The following is an 18,253-nucleotide window of genomic DNA, read 5'->3' as shown; positions in this document are numbered from 1 at the left end:
GTTATATAAATGTCTAATCACTATGTTGGACACCTGAAACTAATATAATATTTCATGTCAATTATAATTAAAAAATAAAAAAACTATTAAAAATATCAATAAAGTTTTTCTGAGCAGAATTATTTTCATGTTGGGACACAGTGAGAATTAGAAGGCTTTTGCCACAATTGAAGTTCAAATGATAAAAGTCCAATATAGTGTTATAACAGTAAGACTAGAAAGGAAGGAACCTTTGCAGATGTGGTGGAGACAGACCAGGATGAAGAATGAAACTTGCCATTCCAAGACACAGTTGATGATGATTAGGCCATTGGCAGATGTATTCCTTCTCCCACTGTTGCAACAGCTACTTATAAATCTCTGATTTCATTTCCTTGACAATAGAAGTTTGTTTTTCCAAATCCATATTTTTGTTAACACTAACTATAATACTATAATGGACTGTCGCCTTACAGCTGCCAAACCGTTTGTTTCCCCGCGCTCTTCCCAGGATTTCACAAGGGAGTGCCTCAACAAACTGAGGCCCAATGGAGAAATATCGGAAAAGCTCCTTTGAGGGGAAGTCTCAGCAAACTGAGACCCGATGGAATTATATCGGTCCCTCCCCTTCAATGGATTCCTTGGAGATGTGCGTGTGTGTGAAGGCAAAGTACAAGCGGAACACAATGGGAACTTTCGGAAAGACAGCCAGCAGGCTACTAACACACAGATCTTGAGATTAATAATCTTTTACCTCTTTAGAAGTTTACCAATAAAAATTATGCGTTGGCATTCAGGGCTCAGACCCTGAGGCTGATCCCCTGGGCCCTGCACTTGCACTCTATTCATGGCTACTATCTTTTCTTAACCTTGCGCTGCCCTTCTCCCTCCCCCCACAACCCTCATCGTGCGGGACGTGATAATAGACATCCTTCAAAATTCCAATGGCCTAAGAAATAAGTTTATTGCTCACTCACACAATAGTCCTATATACCTGGAGTGTAGATGCCTTCCCCACAATGATTCCAAGATCCATGCTTCCTTCTCTTGAAGCTACATGAGTCATAGGACCTCTGAGTCTTTCACTCTGGGTCAGCAGAGAGGTAAAAAGCCTGGAGAATCAAGCTGGGAATTTCTGATGGGCCGAGTCTGAGAGTAAAGCACATCACATCTGCCCATGTTTCATTAAGTAGAACTTAGTCACAAGGCCATACCTAACTACAAGGGAGAAAGAAGAAAGGAATTTGATGAACAACTAACCAGATTGTCACACTAAAGGAATATGTATTTATTCTCTTTCAGCCTCTTTTCTCAACTATAAAATAAAATATTCAGATTTGATAATTTCTGAGATTTCTTCTATTTTATTAAGTTTTTTGTTATTTGACTGGTTTATTGACCCTCAGTAGTAAAAAATACAGAAGCCAGAATTTATTATAGGATATATATAGAATAATTTTGTATCCTTTCTTAAGACAACACCTTATAAGCTTATTTTAACTGATGAAAAGCAATGTTCAAATTATATATTTCATGACATTTTATTAGCAATTATAACACGGAACACATAAATGGATTGACATCACATAATATTTCCTTCCTGTATTTCTAGATAACCACAGATCTTTCTGTAGTAATGACAATGAGTATATACAAAAGGATAACATGCTTCTTTAGACTTTTATTTAATTAACACTGAATGGAATTATGCTTGGAATCAATAAAAGATGAACAGCTCTTTCTTTTCACTCTTTTATTCTCCCTTGTTCTTAACAAAAATAATTTGTAATTTCAACTTTTCCTGCTGCTTCTCCAAAATCCCAGTTTTAAACCAAATCAAAAGATGCCAACATATTCCAAAGTGAGAGAACGCTTTGGAGTCTGTATTCCTCCTGTCTTCTTCATCTTGAAGAGATTTTAAGTCTTTTCTTTCCCAAGCTGCCAGTTATACTAAATTGTTCTGAAATGTGAATAATTTTTTTTGTGTAAATATGAGCTTCTATCGGCTAGAGCAACAATAAGAACTTCACACTTGTCATTTACTAAAACCTGCCTTTTGAGTCCTGTCAGTCATGTGCCTCTACATGTATGTTTCTTGGTTGGAGCTGCGTTGTTTTATGGCAGCTTCTGTTTAGGAATTCATGTCGCTTCTTGGCATTTATGTAGTTCAGCTGTTAGAGAATCAGGATAAAAGGGAAGAAAACACACAGGAACGAAGGTTTCTGGAGCAAAGAGGGAAATAAGAAAGGGCTTTAGGTTATGAAATAACAATGGCAGCCATGTGGCAGCACTAAACCACAGGCACACCCTTTGGTTTAGGAAAGACACTGTCACAGAACAGATGTAGCTCACACCCATCCTGCTGATCTGGGTGGCCGACTGCTATTACAAAGGGCAAGTGTTGCATGAAATATTAGCAGTTACGTTCACCTTTCAATTATTGTCACTCTTGACAACACTGAGCTTGATTACAATGTGTATGACTGAGCTTAAATGTGCTTATAGCAAAGACAAAGAGACTCTGGAAAAGGCAGTTATACAGATGAAAAGCTAAACACTTTCATTCCTAGCCAGGGATGACAGAACTGGGCATGATTCATAATGTCGGTTCAAATATGCCCAAAGATCAGGTATTTACCCAACATTTATCTGCATAAAACCATATACCTTGGGGCTCTTGCATTTTAATGGGAAAATAATAGAAGTAGCTTTCTCTGGGGTTCTCAAACACTCTGAGCTTCTCATTAGTCTCAAATCAATAGAAACATTGAGTTTGGAGATCTGAGGTCCAGGGAGCAAGCTTTTTACAATATGTAAACATAGACAAATACAAGTTAAATTGCACCCCTTTTCCTAATAACTTCAGAAAACGTTACATAGGGTTTCACTCTTGTTTAAGTAACATCTTCTGTTTCTGCTTGCCAAGAAGGTAGATTTCTAGGGGTTCTTTGGAAAATGTAGTTTATGAATAGAGATAAAGAATCAGATGTAAAATTTAAAAAGTATAGACGTTAAAAAACATATTTTCTTCAAAAATCATTGCTTCCACTCTATAGCTCCTCCACACCGTTAACTAAATAACTTGAGTCTTACAAGTGATGCATTTTTAGGTTAGTTGTGGAGTCTGTACTGTAAAAGTCCATGTTTTATTAATATTTTATTATTTATATACTAATATTTTCATATTATCTTAGTAGAAAACCTGTTTTAAAACAACCAAATGCAAATGGCTGTGAATAGCCAAACAATATCATCAGACTTTAAGATATGAATACCACATAATATTTATAGCACATTCTCATTCATTTCCAACATGTTTGGGCACATCCATGTATTGTAGCATCATTTATGTGCACCCATTTTTAGTTTAAAAAAACAAACAAGAAAATTTCAATCTAATAACTGAAATGGTATCTCCATTGCGGCTAAAATTATTCACACAGTGTATGTGTACTGATGGTGCCCAATAATAAGAATGCTTTGTATTTATACACAATGAACAGTGTTCTTACACTTAATATGTCTGCACATATAATGGAAAAAATTGTCAGCCATGAGTATATACAGCAATTTTCATGCACTTATCGTTTCCTCTTTTGTAGTTCTTTGCCAAACCAGAAGAGTAAATTAAATTGCCTTCCTTTTCTCTTCCACACTTAAAAAATGTATTTCAACAATTCTTTGAGCCTTAGAACATTATTGTTTTAAGATAACAAAGTGGTTAGCTGAGGCATAGGCTCAATCAACTTTTTGTTTCAAAAGCTCAACAACAAAAGTATTCTTAAGGTAACAGAATGCAAGATGACTAAAAAAAGATAATTATCAATTAACATCTCAGTGCTTCAAAAAGAGGTATGAGTTGCACATGAGACTAGGACAGGACCTCAATACGGTGCTATGCTGTGCATGGCACAAAACTAGGGAATTACTGATTTTTCTTCTCCAAGGGGTTGACATTATATGTCTAATCTACTATTGAAATAATAGCTTATGAAATTTAATAAATGAATGCTGTAAAAAGTTTACAAGCTAATATCAATGTAGTTATATCTTACTTCTGAAAACTCGGAGGGCTTACTTTAGGAGTGCACATACTGTAACAGGAACAATATAGAGAAGATTAGTGTGATGTCTGCACACAGAGGATGTTTAAATGTATGAAGTGATCTGCATATTTCACTGAGTATCAGGGATTAGAGGAGGTGGGGATAGTAGTGACTACAAAGGACCACAACGGAATTTTTGAGTGGTAACAGAAATGTTTTCTATCATGATTGCAGTAGTGGTAACATCACAGTATATATTTGTCAAAACTCATCAAATCTTAAAATTGGTGAAATTTTCTTGTATGTAAGTTACATTTCAATAAAGCTGACAAAAAAGTTTTCCAATATTGAAAAAAAATCTTTGTAGGCATTCTGATCCTTTCTGCCATGCGGTAATAAAATTTCAGGAAAAACACAGGAGCTTTTCTCCTCTGTTTATCTTTGCTTGATGAATTCAGGCATGGAAAACCCGACAGGTCTTATAACAATTCATCAATCTCTTGGAACCAGATAAAAATTCACCATATTTATTCACCATACATTATACCATATGTGCAATTCAATTAGATATTTAAAATAAATAATTATTTCAATGTAATATCTAATAGTTGCCTATCACTAAATTAAGGCAAATACTGAGGAAACATGGAAAGTGGAATGATCAATAATCACTAATGAACTGCTTCTTAAAAAAACAAAACAAAATTCTTTGAAGACAAAGTCTTTCACCAAGATAAAGATTATTATTCAACATTTGATCACAAAAATCTATTTATTTTCCAACCATTCATTAGATTAAGATTTTAAAAACGTATATATGCACATGTTATGCACAGAAAATGGATATGTGTGTGTCTTTCTCCAGTGTATGCATTCAAAACAACAGAAGCTTATTTGGTGAAATCAGTAAGGTGAAAAGAGTTACTTTTTCTTTTCTCCCTCAGATATCTTTTTTGGCATGCCAATCTGCTGAGGTGGGAAAAACGAAGCTTGAACAGAAAACAAAACTGAAGCTAAAAACAATAGATAAGATTGATTAATCCCGTGTTATCAGGTAAGTGTCAATAGCAAGGAGCTACTGGGCATCTGCACTGTTTTCCTCTAAACGTTTAGTCTTACATCCGTAAAACCTCAAGATAACTATCCATCATGGAGTCAAAGTGGCGAACAACTGTGTGGTCCTTTGATAAGGGACAGTGTCACAATTTGTCTCCTTCTCTTCCCACAAATCACCTCTCATGGGGTAAGGCCAAGCCACAACAGCTGCAAATAGCCTAAAGACATTCTTCAGTGTAAAAGAAATTCTCAGAAAATATGTAGAATATGAATCTAAGCAACCTTCAAAAACGTATCTAAACTTAATGACTATTTATTTGGACGTTTTATGTGAATTGTACTTGTTCTCTTCTTTCTAAACACTAGTGTTGATAAACCAATTTTTAAGTATAATTAAATGGTAGGATTGTAATTCATTTAAAAATGTGATGCTGTTAATCCCCTGAGAGATAAACTGTAGAATCTATATAACTAAGTAATATTCAAAATCTGTGGCTGGACTACATTGGCATTTATGCAATGACTACTGGAGATAAGTCATGTATTTAGACATACAATAGAACATCATCTATGCCGTTCAAAAAAATGAAGAGAGCCCTATCCTCTCTTTCCAAAAAAAAGAAAGAAAGAAAGAACAAAATAAAGAAAGAAAGAAATCAGCCTAACTAATGAAGAATGCTTAGTGACATAGAAAATGACTATAGCATAATATTAGGAGAAAGCAAGGAAAATTTTAAAATATGAATTATGACTACAATTATGTTAATAAATGTTCACAGAAAAAATGTAGTTGAAAGTTTACAACATATATCAATTGGTATGTTAGAGTAGTGAGATCATGGACAATAATTTTTTCTGCTGTTTTATGAATTTTTTCAAAAATTATTTATTTCTTGACATTTTTTACTCTCCATATTCAAAACTCGGCAAGTTTACATTAAGATTCCCTAATATTTTGTGTGAGCAAATACTAGCTTTAAAAAAAGAAGAAGGAGGAGGAGGAGGAGGAAGAAGAAGAAGGAGAAAAAGAGCTCTGTATTATTACCAGCAGGGCAGAGGTCCTGTCTAGCTAACCTGTAACTACCCTACTGTGGGCAGCAGATTCCAACCTTTTGAGCAGGAAGCAGCTCTATTCAAGGGCAGTAAGGAAACATGGAATCCTGGATGTGTGTTCTAAGGTCTTGTCTTGCTACTCCAATTAAGTGGAATGGAATGAAGTATAAACGGGGGAAGAGAATCTAAGGTTTATGTAATCCGTTCAGAACCTCATAGAACACCCTGACGTCACCAAGCAAAAGAGTTATTCTGCCCTGCTCTGACCACATTTCCCCCCTTAAGCTATAGTTTTTAACTTTGTTTGCCTTCAAAACTGCTCTTAGGATGCATCTTTGACTGATTTCATGTGTATAAAACCATGTAGGGGGGAAACACTGAGTTTCCCAAGGCTCCAAGCCCTTTTCTGAGAAGATACAGCTCATTAGCCTGTATGTATATCTCCCAACATTCTGCAGCTATCATAATGTCTTAAGCACATAATTTTTTTTTTATCTTAAAGGCATTTTAGTGTATTTTGTTTTTACCAAAAAATAGAAACACCTATCAGACAAGTATAATTAACTAGTATCATTTTCAGTTAACATGTATGTTGGGAGTGAGCAAAGATATTGGCAAAACAAGATCTGTGAAAATGGGACAGAAGATAGGAATAGGGGCCATCAAAAAGGAGAGGAAGTTTATGGAAGGGGAAGGGAGGAACCCCACAAATGAAATTTTACTTCATTCATCATTTGATCCTGGGTCAGTCCTGTTGACCCTAGTTGAGTAAAGAATGTGATCTTTAGAATCTGGCCATCCTGCATTCAAATCCTATCTCTACTGCTCAGGAATTATGAGGTCATTAACAAGTTCCCAACCTATCTTAATAGTGTGCTTCCTTTACTGTCCTAGAGGGAAAGTAATATATACTTCATGAAAATATTTTAAGTAATAAATGAGGCAATTGTATATTTAACCATATGTAATAAGAGCTTCACAAATGTTAATTACTATTCCCTTTTTCCCTTTCCATTTTCTTCTGCAATTTAGAGATACAATGTGCCCCCTAAATCTATATTTGCAACAAGTTTTGAAACTCTATTAAAATATTTAACTACCATCCCCCAAATCCATATTTGTAATGAATTTTAAAACCCTATTTAACAGTTAACTAACGTCATCATCCTCATGATGGTCAAAACGTGGTTTCCAAAGGCCATGATAACTCCTGAGGATTCTACTTTGTCTTGAGGGGAAGATCCAGGTCTGTTTTCTAACTCTTTGAGCAAATGGCATGGAAACTCCACTTGTATGCTTCTTGCATGAGGAATTCAAACTGCCTCTTCCATACTAATCTGTTACAGAATGTAATGAGCTCCCCAGATGTGAGCTGTGTGAGAGAGGAGCCACATGCAAAGACGGATAGAGAAATGACTCTCATCACAAGTTCCCAGATGAGACCTCTAAAATTCAGGGGACACCGCAAAGAGCCATGAAGAAGCCCAGTTATGAGTGTACAGTGTCAGCTGACTGTCCCAAAACGAAAGGTTTATTCAACCTGAAAAACTGCCAGAGATACTGATGCTTAATTAGTAACACCTGTCTCTTGAAAACTGACTAGTAAAGAGGTTCTAATTACAGTGTCTTTAGGTTTGTCACATACAAACTTTTGGAAGTCCTAAATTCCAAAACATTATGAAAAAAACCTTCCAAGGGTGTATGGCAAGACACAGTGTATAAGCAAGTTGGGTTTTTCTATTAATTTTTTAACCCAATAGGTTAGAATAAAAACAGCTCTAAACAACAACCTGTGATACAGTTAATTGCTTTGTGCCTGATGTTCTCATGAAGTCAGCAGGAGTTTTGCCAGCTGAAGAACTATCAGAAAAGAGGCCTTTGCTAGACCCAAAAATGCTACCAGCTATTCCAATTTGATAGAAAAATTAAGTGCATATAATGTGTAAGACTAATCCATGAGCATGCTTTAACAGCATTCAGCATACAAGCATTATTCTTGAGAGTATTTTCAAATGAAAACAAATGTTACTCAACTTTTAAACATGGGTAATTATGAAATTTGGGTCTATTAGACTAATGAGTACAATGAAATTTCTAATGTGAAAAAGGGACAAACTTTGTGTCTTTGTTTTCAATTATATTTCAAAACCTAAAAAGGAAAAAATTATTTTTACTGAAGCTTTTCCATCCATGAGGAACCACTTCCTCTCTCTCTCTCTCTCTCTCTCTCTCTCTCTCTCTCTCTCTCTCTCTCTCTCTCTCTCTCTCTCATACACACAAACACACACACACACACACACACACACACCCTAATACATGAATGTGTATAGCAACATCTTACAGGAGTGCTAAGCAGAAGCATGTGATATACGTAACAAAGCATTGCTATACCCACATATACAGCTCTAAAATAGTCATATGTGACTATTCAATGAGGAGACTGTTTAGGATAACCCAATTTGAGAAAGCTGTGTTACAAGATCAAATTCTATTTTTAGGCTGTTTTTTTCTAGACAGATGTTAAAAACCCATAAAGAGGATTTTAAAAGTGTTATTACTGGTAAGTTATTGCACCCTTAATGTGGTCCGTACTCTGGCAAAAGAAGCTTCAGGAAAACATCTTTTCTTTCTGTCTCTTTCTCTCTTTAAACTTTATTTATAGCCTTGCAAAAGACTAGCATTCACATAACCCGCCTTTGCAGGCGTGCCAGAAGATTAATGATATCGCAGTGTTCTTGAGAACAAAAATGTGTCTACCACTGTGTTGAATAATCTCTCCTTTCACACATTAAAAGTGAGATGAGGCCTACTTTAGAAAGCAAGGACAATGTGTCACAAAGAGTTAGTTGGCTTAAAGACATACCCGTATTGCTATCCTGAATCACAAATTGTTTTCATGCATGTTATCTTGAAAATAAGAAAGCTTTTATCACTATCACTTTTTAAAAATTTACATAGAGCCTCAAAATTTGACTTATTCCAGCATTTTTTTTTTTACAATCTGTTGCTGGTAAGAATTGAGAATTTAGAGAAAGTTGTACACTGTAACCTCTTTTATCTCTACTCTCCTTAAATTTGGCTAACAAGACTGAAAGCTATTGAAACATTTAAATATTATAGGTGTAGCCATTATGTTAAAGCTACCTTTGCCTAGTTTATAGTAATAATAACAATAACCCATGCACTATGTTAAGGGTTCAATATGTATTATCTCATTTAATCCTTATGAAAACCCTGAGAGAGTTACCCTTGGATGTAGGAGATAATTTATGTTTAGAGCAATACATAACTCACCCTAAGTCACCCCTCTAATAAGTGACAGAACTGCATCTCAAACCCAGGTTTGGGGGAACTTCAATGCCAAACTCTTAACCATTATGATATACTCCCTCTTATGCTTTATTCATTTAATATAGACTTCTATTACGCAGATGATACTTACAGATTATTTATAACTCCCAGTAATTTTATCACCAATATTTAGATGTGTGCCATATACCAGTTGCTGCCACTGGCCATTGGAATTATAAAAGTGAATAAAACACAATTTTTGCTCTCAAAAGGTAATGGGGCCGACAGAGCCAACTTAAGTTCTTCTCAGGCTCTAGTCACTCAGTTTTCTCTATCTACTTGACATCATATAAAACACTGAAATGCACTCACACCTCACATTAAATATAATTAACATAACTACATATGAGTTGAGTTACATTTGCTTGAGATTATTTTTATATTCATTTTAATATCATTAATCATGATGTAGTTGTTTTTTATAATTTATAGCCAATATACATATTCTCCAGAGTCTCAGACATTTTTGCCCAGATTCTCTGCCTATAATGCCTAACAGTACATTGGCCCTAATGGGGAAAATAGAAAAATAAACTAGGAAAGTGATACAATGTGATGAGTAAATAAGTGCAAAGTATTGTGGAGCCAAAGGATACCACTTCACAGAGCAAAGAAAATTCAAGGCAAATCTTGGAGTATCAGTAGGATCTCACCAGGTAACAAAACCCTCATTAACAAAGCTATTGAGCTACAAAAGTGTGTGATATGTCCAAGAGATGTCAAGTAATATCATGTGACTTAAGAAGCATATTTGAGCAGCATGATAGAGGACAGGGATGGAGACTTAGAATTCAACGTCTTTCCATTGCGCATGCTTTCCCTTCTCTAACGGAAATTTTAATATGTATGAAACTGAAAATTCTGTTTCTTACTAAACTGAGCACAGTATTTTGATTTTCTATAAAGCATAATTTAAATTATAATTAATATTCTTTTCAGACTGTTTACATTGACAATTTTCCTAAAGGAACTAACTATACTGTTTAATTCAGAATATTGATTCATCAACAAGAATTCATAAATGATTTGGGACTACACATATATACACATAAACATAGTATTTATACTTTATAATGTATACAGTACATTCATTATATTATCTATTCATTCTCCTATATATACCATGAATATAGTATAGACAAAAATAGTAAATACAGAGTATATTTCTATGTATGTGTATTGCATATGTATGTATATATACATTATATATAAATTATACATAAATTTCATAAAGTACATATTATAAAGTATATTACAAAATTATATGTAAAACCAAGCAATCAGGTATTACACACACACACACACACACACACACACACACACACACACGTGTGCAGTCTGACAACTAAGTTTGCGAACTCATCCTAGAAAAAGTGCTACATACCTCATTGCTGAATATCACTACGGTCACCTTTGAAGCACTCCCCTTGGGAAACTATGCACCAACGCCAGTGCCTAGCCCACCTTTCAGAGCAATTTTGGAACTCTTTCTGGAATGGCCATCAGAGCTGTTGTCCTTTACCCTTGATGTCCTGAATGTCATCAAAATGTCTTCCTTTCAACATTTCCTTTATCTTCGGGTAAACAAAGAAGCCACTGGGGGCCAGATTAGGGAGTACGGAGGGTGTTCCAATACAGTTATTTATTTACTGATGAAAAACTTCCTCATAGATAGTGCCATGTGACCTGGTGCTTTGTCGTGACGCAAGAGCCAGGATTTGTTGGGAAAAACTTCAGGTCGTCTAACTTTTTCACGCAGCCTGTTCGGCACTTCCAAATAGCAAACTTGGTTAACTGTCTCTCCAGTTGTTACAATTTCATAATGAATAATCCCTCTGATATCAAAAAAGGTTAGCAACATCGTTGCAACAAGTTTGCGAACTTAATTGTCAACATCCGTGTGTGTGTGTGTGTGTGTGTGTGTGTGTGTGTGTACACACACTCATATGTTTCATGTCCACAGCTTCAAAATTTTTTTAAATTATTGCATATGTTCAGCAGAAATGACCAAATCCTTTATTTACCATTAAAATTTTTGCACGAAATAATTGACCAAAAAAAAAAAAGTACTTAAGTAAATTAAAACCTTTGAGGATAAAACAATCTATAATTGAGAAGAAAATTTTTCAACTCTTTCTAAGTAGTTCTCTTCAAAATATTTACCATGTTAAACATACTTTGTCTCCTTTAATAACTTAGTTTGCTAAAAGGAGAAGATAAAACAAGTAGCTACGTAGAGGGGTCTCTGATTAAGTAGCTTTTAAAATGATGGAGTAAAAATGTGCTATATTAGTTAGAGCTTAGAAATGGGGTGCTGAGAATAAAACCAACTACGTAAAATGGTAAATGAACCAAAGAGAATGATAGTACCATTAGTTCAACGCTATGTCATCTGAGAACGCTTGCTCTATTGAAAATGAAAAATAATGGAATTGGGAGTTTTTCAACTTATGAAACAGTAGAAGAAGAAAAAAAAAAGAACAGGTATTTTAAAACATAGGCTAAAAAAATAAGGCCCTACAATTCAAAAAAGAAATTAATATGAAAAAAGCCACAGAGAACTGAGAAAAACTCTCCCTTTCAACTATAATGATAGAAGGCTTTATATCTATATTTACTAAAATACATTGACTGACTAAAATACAACATGTATGACTGAAGTCAGACAAAACTTGGGTTGTTTTTTCCAGTGTCTACATATTTGTGCTGAGAATGACACTAAAATTAAATTATGATGTGACACCATTAAATGGGACATCACCCCAAGGCCACATAATTCTGCCCTAAAATGTTACTCCTGGTAGTGTACTCTCAGTACATTTGTTTTGATACTTAAATGAAATTCTATTTCCCTTTTTTTTTAAAAAAAAAAGCAATTATGAACTGTGACCCATTTCTCAGTTATTCTTGCTTGAAAGTCATAGCCTCATACACACACACACACACACACACACACACACACACACGAGGTCAGACAATTAAGTTCGTGAACTTTGTGGCAACAATGTTGCTAACCCATTTTGATATCAGAGGGGTTATTCATTATGAATCTGTACCAACTAGACAAATTGTTAACCAAGTTTACTATTTGGAAGTGCTGAAAAGGCTGTGTGAAAAAGACTAAAACAACCTGAACTTTTCGCCAACAATTCATGGCTCTTGCATCACGACAAAGCACCAACTCACATGGCACTGTCTGTGAGGGAGTTTTAGCCAGTAAACAAATAACTGTATTGGAACACCCTCCCTACTCCCTGATCTGGCCTCCAATGACTTCTTTCTTTACCTGAAGATAAAAGAAATATTGAAAGGAAGACATTTTGATGACATTCCGGTCATTAAGGGTAATACAATGACAGCTCTAATAGCCTTTACAGAAAAAGAGTTCCAAAATTGCTTTGAAGGGTGGACTAGGCACTGGCATTGGTGCATAGCTTCCCAGGGGAGAACTTCAAAGGTGACCATAGTAATATTCAGCAATGGGGTATGTAGCACTTTTTCTAGAATGGGTTTGCGATCTTACTTGTCAGACTTGGTGTGCGTGTGCGTGCATGCGTGTGTGTGTGTGTGTGTGTGTGTGTGTGGGTGTGTGTGTGTTATACATTCTAAATGGTTCACATTAAGCTAGATGCTGAGGCTATAACCTTGAAAAATATAGACATGATCCTTGCCCTGTTGGAATTTAAGCCTAAGAGGGACAGAGTGGTAAATGGACAACTGCAAAGCAATGTAATACATGTTATTGATGGAAAAAGTAAAGGGGTCATGAGAAATGTCAGGAGAAATGACTTGGAGGAATCAATGGCCTAGAGGGCTTCCTAGAGGAAGTAAAATCTAAACTAAGACCTAAAGTATAATTATCAACTGAGAAGGGTGCGGAAATTAGGGAAGTGTTTTAGGCAGAGGAAACAGCATGTGCAAAACACCAGAGGTAGGAAAGCATGGATTCTATGGAGGCGGAGAATTGGAGAGGTAAGCAAAGGCTAATTTGTAGGGCATTATCTATCACATTAAGACTGGAGAGGAACATAGTCAGATTTGCACTGTAGAATCATCTTTTATCTTCTACGTAGAAAATTGAAGACAGAACTAGAGTTGGGGAGGCCAACCATGAGGTTATTATAGTAGATCAGGCAAGATAAAATAAAATTAAAGAAATACGTAAGATAAAGACTATATGAGATTCATGTTGTGTGTGGGGGCATCAGAGGGAGGATGCTGGTACTGTTTCATAGGAGAGGGGCACATGAGACAGGGAACCTGACAAAGCCAATTTTGAACATGTAGAATATGAGGTTCATTTAGGCCATCAGATGGGGATACCTAGAAAGCAGGTGGATATAGAGATTTGATGCTCTATAGAGAGGTCTAGGCTAGGAAGAGAAATTTGGAAGTCATCAACTTATAGGTTTTACAATAATTCAAATTCTGAAACCACATGAGATTGGCCAAGGGGAATGGGTAGAGCAAGAAGAGTAAATTGCCAGAGGCTGAGCTCTGATAAAGCCTAACATTTAAGGAATGACAGGAAAAGAAGCATTCAGAAAGAACTGTGGAAGAGATGGCAGAGGAAACTTGATGAAAATAGAAAGAGTAGGAAGAGTTTCAGAAAGAGGGAGTGTTCAACAGTGTCCAATATGGTTGAGAAGCCAAACGACACAAAAACTAAGATGTGTCAATTCTCCTTGTACACAACATTTGGTGACATAGTAGACTATTAACATATATGTAAGTTCATATATGTATATATAAATATATGTAGGTACAGGGTGTGATTACAAAATACAGTGAATGTTTAAATTTTTAAAAAATGATTACAGTAAAAGACACATTGCCATTAATCCCCCTCAAAGTACTCCCCTCCACTTCGAACACAGTTATCCCATCATTTTTGCCACTTTCTGAAGCAGTTCTGGAAGTCCTCTCATGAGTCTCTTTAGTTGTGATGTCATGGCTGCCTGGATATTCTGAACCGATTCAAAACATTTTCCTTTCATGGGCATTGTGACTTTGGGGAAGAGCCAGAAGTCACACGTGCCAGATCTGGTGAATAAGGTAGATGAGGACACACTGTAATGTTTTTATTTGATGGAAATTGCCATAGCAGAAGCAATGTGTGACACAGAGTATTATCATGATAGAGGATGAAATAAAGACAATTCATGAAAGAGGACTTCCAGAACTGCTTCAGAAAGTAGCAAGAATGATGGGATAAGTGTGTTCCAAGTGAGGGGAATATTCTGAGGGGATTAGTGGCAATGTGTTTTTACTGTAATAATTTTTTTTTTATTTAAACATTCACCGTAGTTTTTGATCACACCTCATATGTGCATACACACACACACACACACACACACACACACACACTCATTCAATTATTACGTTATGGGGTAGGTACTATTATTATGCTCTTTTCAAGATAAGAAAATTGAAACACAAAGAAGTGACAATTTTCCTAAGGTCACACAACTAGTAAGTGATAGAGCCAGAAATTGAAATAGTTGAGGATTTGAGTAGAAGGTGAAGGAGTAAAGATTGGGAGTGCAGATTATTCTTTCCATCAATATCACTGTGGGAAGATTGTCTGCTTATCAGGTCCAAGTTATCTGGTAAATATCACCCAAATTGCAGATTGACTCTCAAGGGGTAAAACATGGCTTTTGGAGAAATCCTTTCAAAAATCCAGTGTGTTCAAGTGGCAGTGGTAACAACATAGAAATGTACTGTCTTGAGTTTTGAAAACAAAGCATTGTTGTTGCTTTTTAAACCTCATATTCAAACGTAATGTTGCCTGGAGCCACTACAAGAATCATTCCTACAAAATTCTCCCAATGGATCTACCAAAGTAACTAGAATCTTGAACACTAAGTTTTAAATTCTTAACATGTCTTTTATGAAGTATCTATTATATGCACGCATTCTCTGTTTAGAACACAGTCCTTTCAGAAACATCTTTGTGAAGCCAGGATACATTAGGCTGACTGGTCAGTCTGCTCCATCCTGAGAAATGAGCAAAATGATAAATTGTCAAATAAGTTGAGTTTTCTTACTATGGGTGAAATACCACTGATTTGTGTGGAAAAGAAGAAGTAATTCTTCCATAGTTTTTTTTTTTTATTTCCAAATGTTTGGGGTATATTGTGTAGCCACATTCATCATCTACTAATACTTTATTTTAAACCATTGTTGGATAAGAAACCAAATTAAAGTATTTGTTGTTGACATGATTTACTACTCTAGTATATGTAAATTCTACCATGGTATGAGTGAGAGCATAATTATAATCTAAAAATCTACTTTTAAATCAGATTTAGAAACACAGAGTGATCACTGTAGTAAAAAAAAAAACACTGAAAAAAGATACTTAAGTAAAATTGTTAAAATTATGATAGATTGACAATGTTTAGAAAATATAGGACACCATCTATTCAATTACCTTTATAATTCCAAGTCTCAATTTGGTTGTCTGCTGTCTCTTCATTTAAAAAAGTAAAAAAGTTTCATTTCCAAAAAAGAAAACCAATAATGTTTGCAGTTGCCTCAAGATTTTTCTTTGGCCACAATTGCCTATTTTCCATAATTGAATTTCCCAATGACAGTCCCATAAACTTTATTTTCAGATTGAATAGCCAAAGATACTCTATTCTCCCCCCTCCCTGTGGAATGTAAGTGATGCTGAATACAGCTCACATGAAATTAGGAAAGACAATGACTTGTTTTTAACCACAAAATGCATAATAATACTTAGTTGAGCCAAAATTTTGAAAGAAAATGTTTGTTTCCAATATTCTGATATGTTACATTGGCCATGTCAAAATAAAGTTACATTGTCCCTCAAACAAGCCTGATATTTCTGAGGGGCAGTCCTCCAAACCTCACCAATTCACTAAACATTAAATCTATTATGTCACCTAAGAGAGAGGTTATGGTACCCTTCTCCAGTGACAAGAGACACATTAGGGGCTATGGCCCTGTACTAGGCTGCGGACCTTATTTTAGCATTGGACACCTGATTTTCAAAGGTTACCTTTCCCAAATTAAAGGAAGAATGAGACAGATAACATGAGGGCTCCCCTGTGCTGACTGCAGTTTGCTTACATAAGATCCTTTAAGCTTCTCAATAAGAAACCATACTTCCAGGTGATAAATGGGTCAAATTCACAGAATATTGAAAGTGTGGGAGGGAGGTTGGGAGAGAGGGAGGCTTTCCTTCTTTCTATTTCCAGCATGTGGTGTAACTGGGATATTCACAAGATTCTGTTCTAAAGAAAGAAATAAAGCCATGAAGTATTAGAAAAGTGTTAATATAATAACTGGGAAACGGCTGTGATCTATTTCTTTTTATTTTTCTACTACTAAGTATTCTTTGTAATTTTTAATTGCTTTTATCCACCTCTGCCCTACTTCCTATTTGTGTTAAACTGTCTCCTCTTAAATGTCAAATACTCATAACTGTCACTGTGGTTATGCAATCCAATGATATCTATACATAAATCCTTTGATTCAGACAATTTCCATTAGGTTCAAGCATAATGAATAACCCAGTAAATATCTGCCTTATATGAACTCTCACTACCTAGGACACATGGAGAATCTACGTGTACTATCCTTGCTTTATTCCAAGGACTAGATAAAAATGACCTCCTACACCATTTTCATTCTAGAATCAGGAATTCTCACGGAACACACAGGTTTTCACTCCCGTTCTCATTTTTTGGCAGATAAAAGACTAAGTCCTGGGTCTCGGGCCAAGTTACAGGAGTGTAAAAGAACAAAATGAACATGAAAATGGGGAACAAAGAAGGAAAAAAACAAGTGTATGAGTTAGTTTTTGGTAAATGAGGGATTGCTGTCTAGCTTTCTTGATTCCTAGTCTCATCTGCCTCTTCTGTTAGTGAAGGAGGAACCTCCTTTTTGCTTTCGCAGTAATAGCCATCAATCTTATCTATCAGAACCTTTCTTCAGAATCCTAAATTGGCTTTAGTTTTTGCAATAAAAGTTGGCATACTCTTTTTTTTTTTCTTTCTAGAAATGATCTATGCAACTAGACATCAGGTATGCTGAAGTCTACATTCTTCACTCATTAAAAACAATTAATCCATTTTGGCTCACAGAAGCCAAATGTTCCATCATCAATTTCTTCCTCCATTTTCGAAATAGAGGCTCTCAAAGATACTTGGTGAGCACACTGCCTAAGACTTCGGAGTAGGCTGATGCTGTCGCCATGATAATTGGAATTGTTTGCAGGTTCATTACCTATTTCCTTTCTTTCTAGGTTGTTTTGTCAATTTACATAAAGCAACTGTTTTCTAACCAACAACATTATATTGTTGACTACAGTAGTAAGATCAATGTCTGAGACAGGTAGATTTTTGGTGGCATGGCTCTGCATCCTGACACAGTTATGACTTTTTTCTTCTTTGTCATTTGATCTATCAGCAGCATCTTAAAACCTAAAAGAAATCAATAGAGACCAACTGATTCATCCATCTGTGTTCACACTGTTAAAGGATTATTTTTTATATTCATATTTGAGGCAATTGAGGCCCAAAGAGGTTCAGGGACTTGCTGAATGTCTGTTTGTTAATAATAAAAGGCAACATATGATCTGGCCCACAATGACTTCTTTATTTACCCGAAGATAAAGGAAATGTTGAAAAAAAGACCTTTGGATGACATTCAGGACATCAAGGGTAATATGATGACAGCTCTGATGGCCATTCCAGAAAAAGAGTTCCAAAATTGCTTTGAAAGGTGGACTAGGTGCT

At 35.5% G+C, this 18,253-nt stretch overlaps 1 long non-coding RNA gene and 1 other non-coding gene across 3 annotated transcripts in view; one reads left to right on the top strand and one right to left on the bottom strand.

The window, feature by feature from the left end:
- Positions 1-18,253, bottom strand: part of LOC109448662 (uncharacterized) — a 430,094-nt gene that overhangs the window by 242,612 nt on the left and 169,229 nt on the right. The gene's annotated exons all lie outside the window — the stretch shown is intronic.
- Positions 4,052-4,156, top strand: LOC141570854 (U6 spliceosomal RNA). Its single transcript, XR_012495300.2, has one exon. It is a non-coding gene; the product is annotated as a U6 spliceosomal RNA (small nuclear RNA).

This window comes from Rhinolophus sinicus, chromosome 3 (assembly GCF_057876585.1).
Source record: "Rhinolophus sinicus isolate RSI-liver-muscle chromosome 3, RSI-T2T, whole genome shotgun sequence".
In the NCBI taxonomy this organism is placed as follows: domain Eukaryota; kingdom Metazoa; phylum Chordata; class Mammalia; order Chiroptera; family Rhinolophidae; genus Rhinolophus; species Rhinolophus sinicus.
The sequence above is the reverse complement of the archived record's forward strand: the minus strand, read 5'-3'. Positions and strand labels throughout refer to the sequence as shown.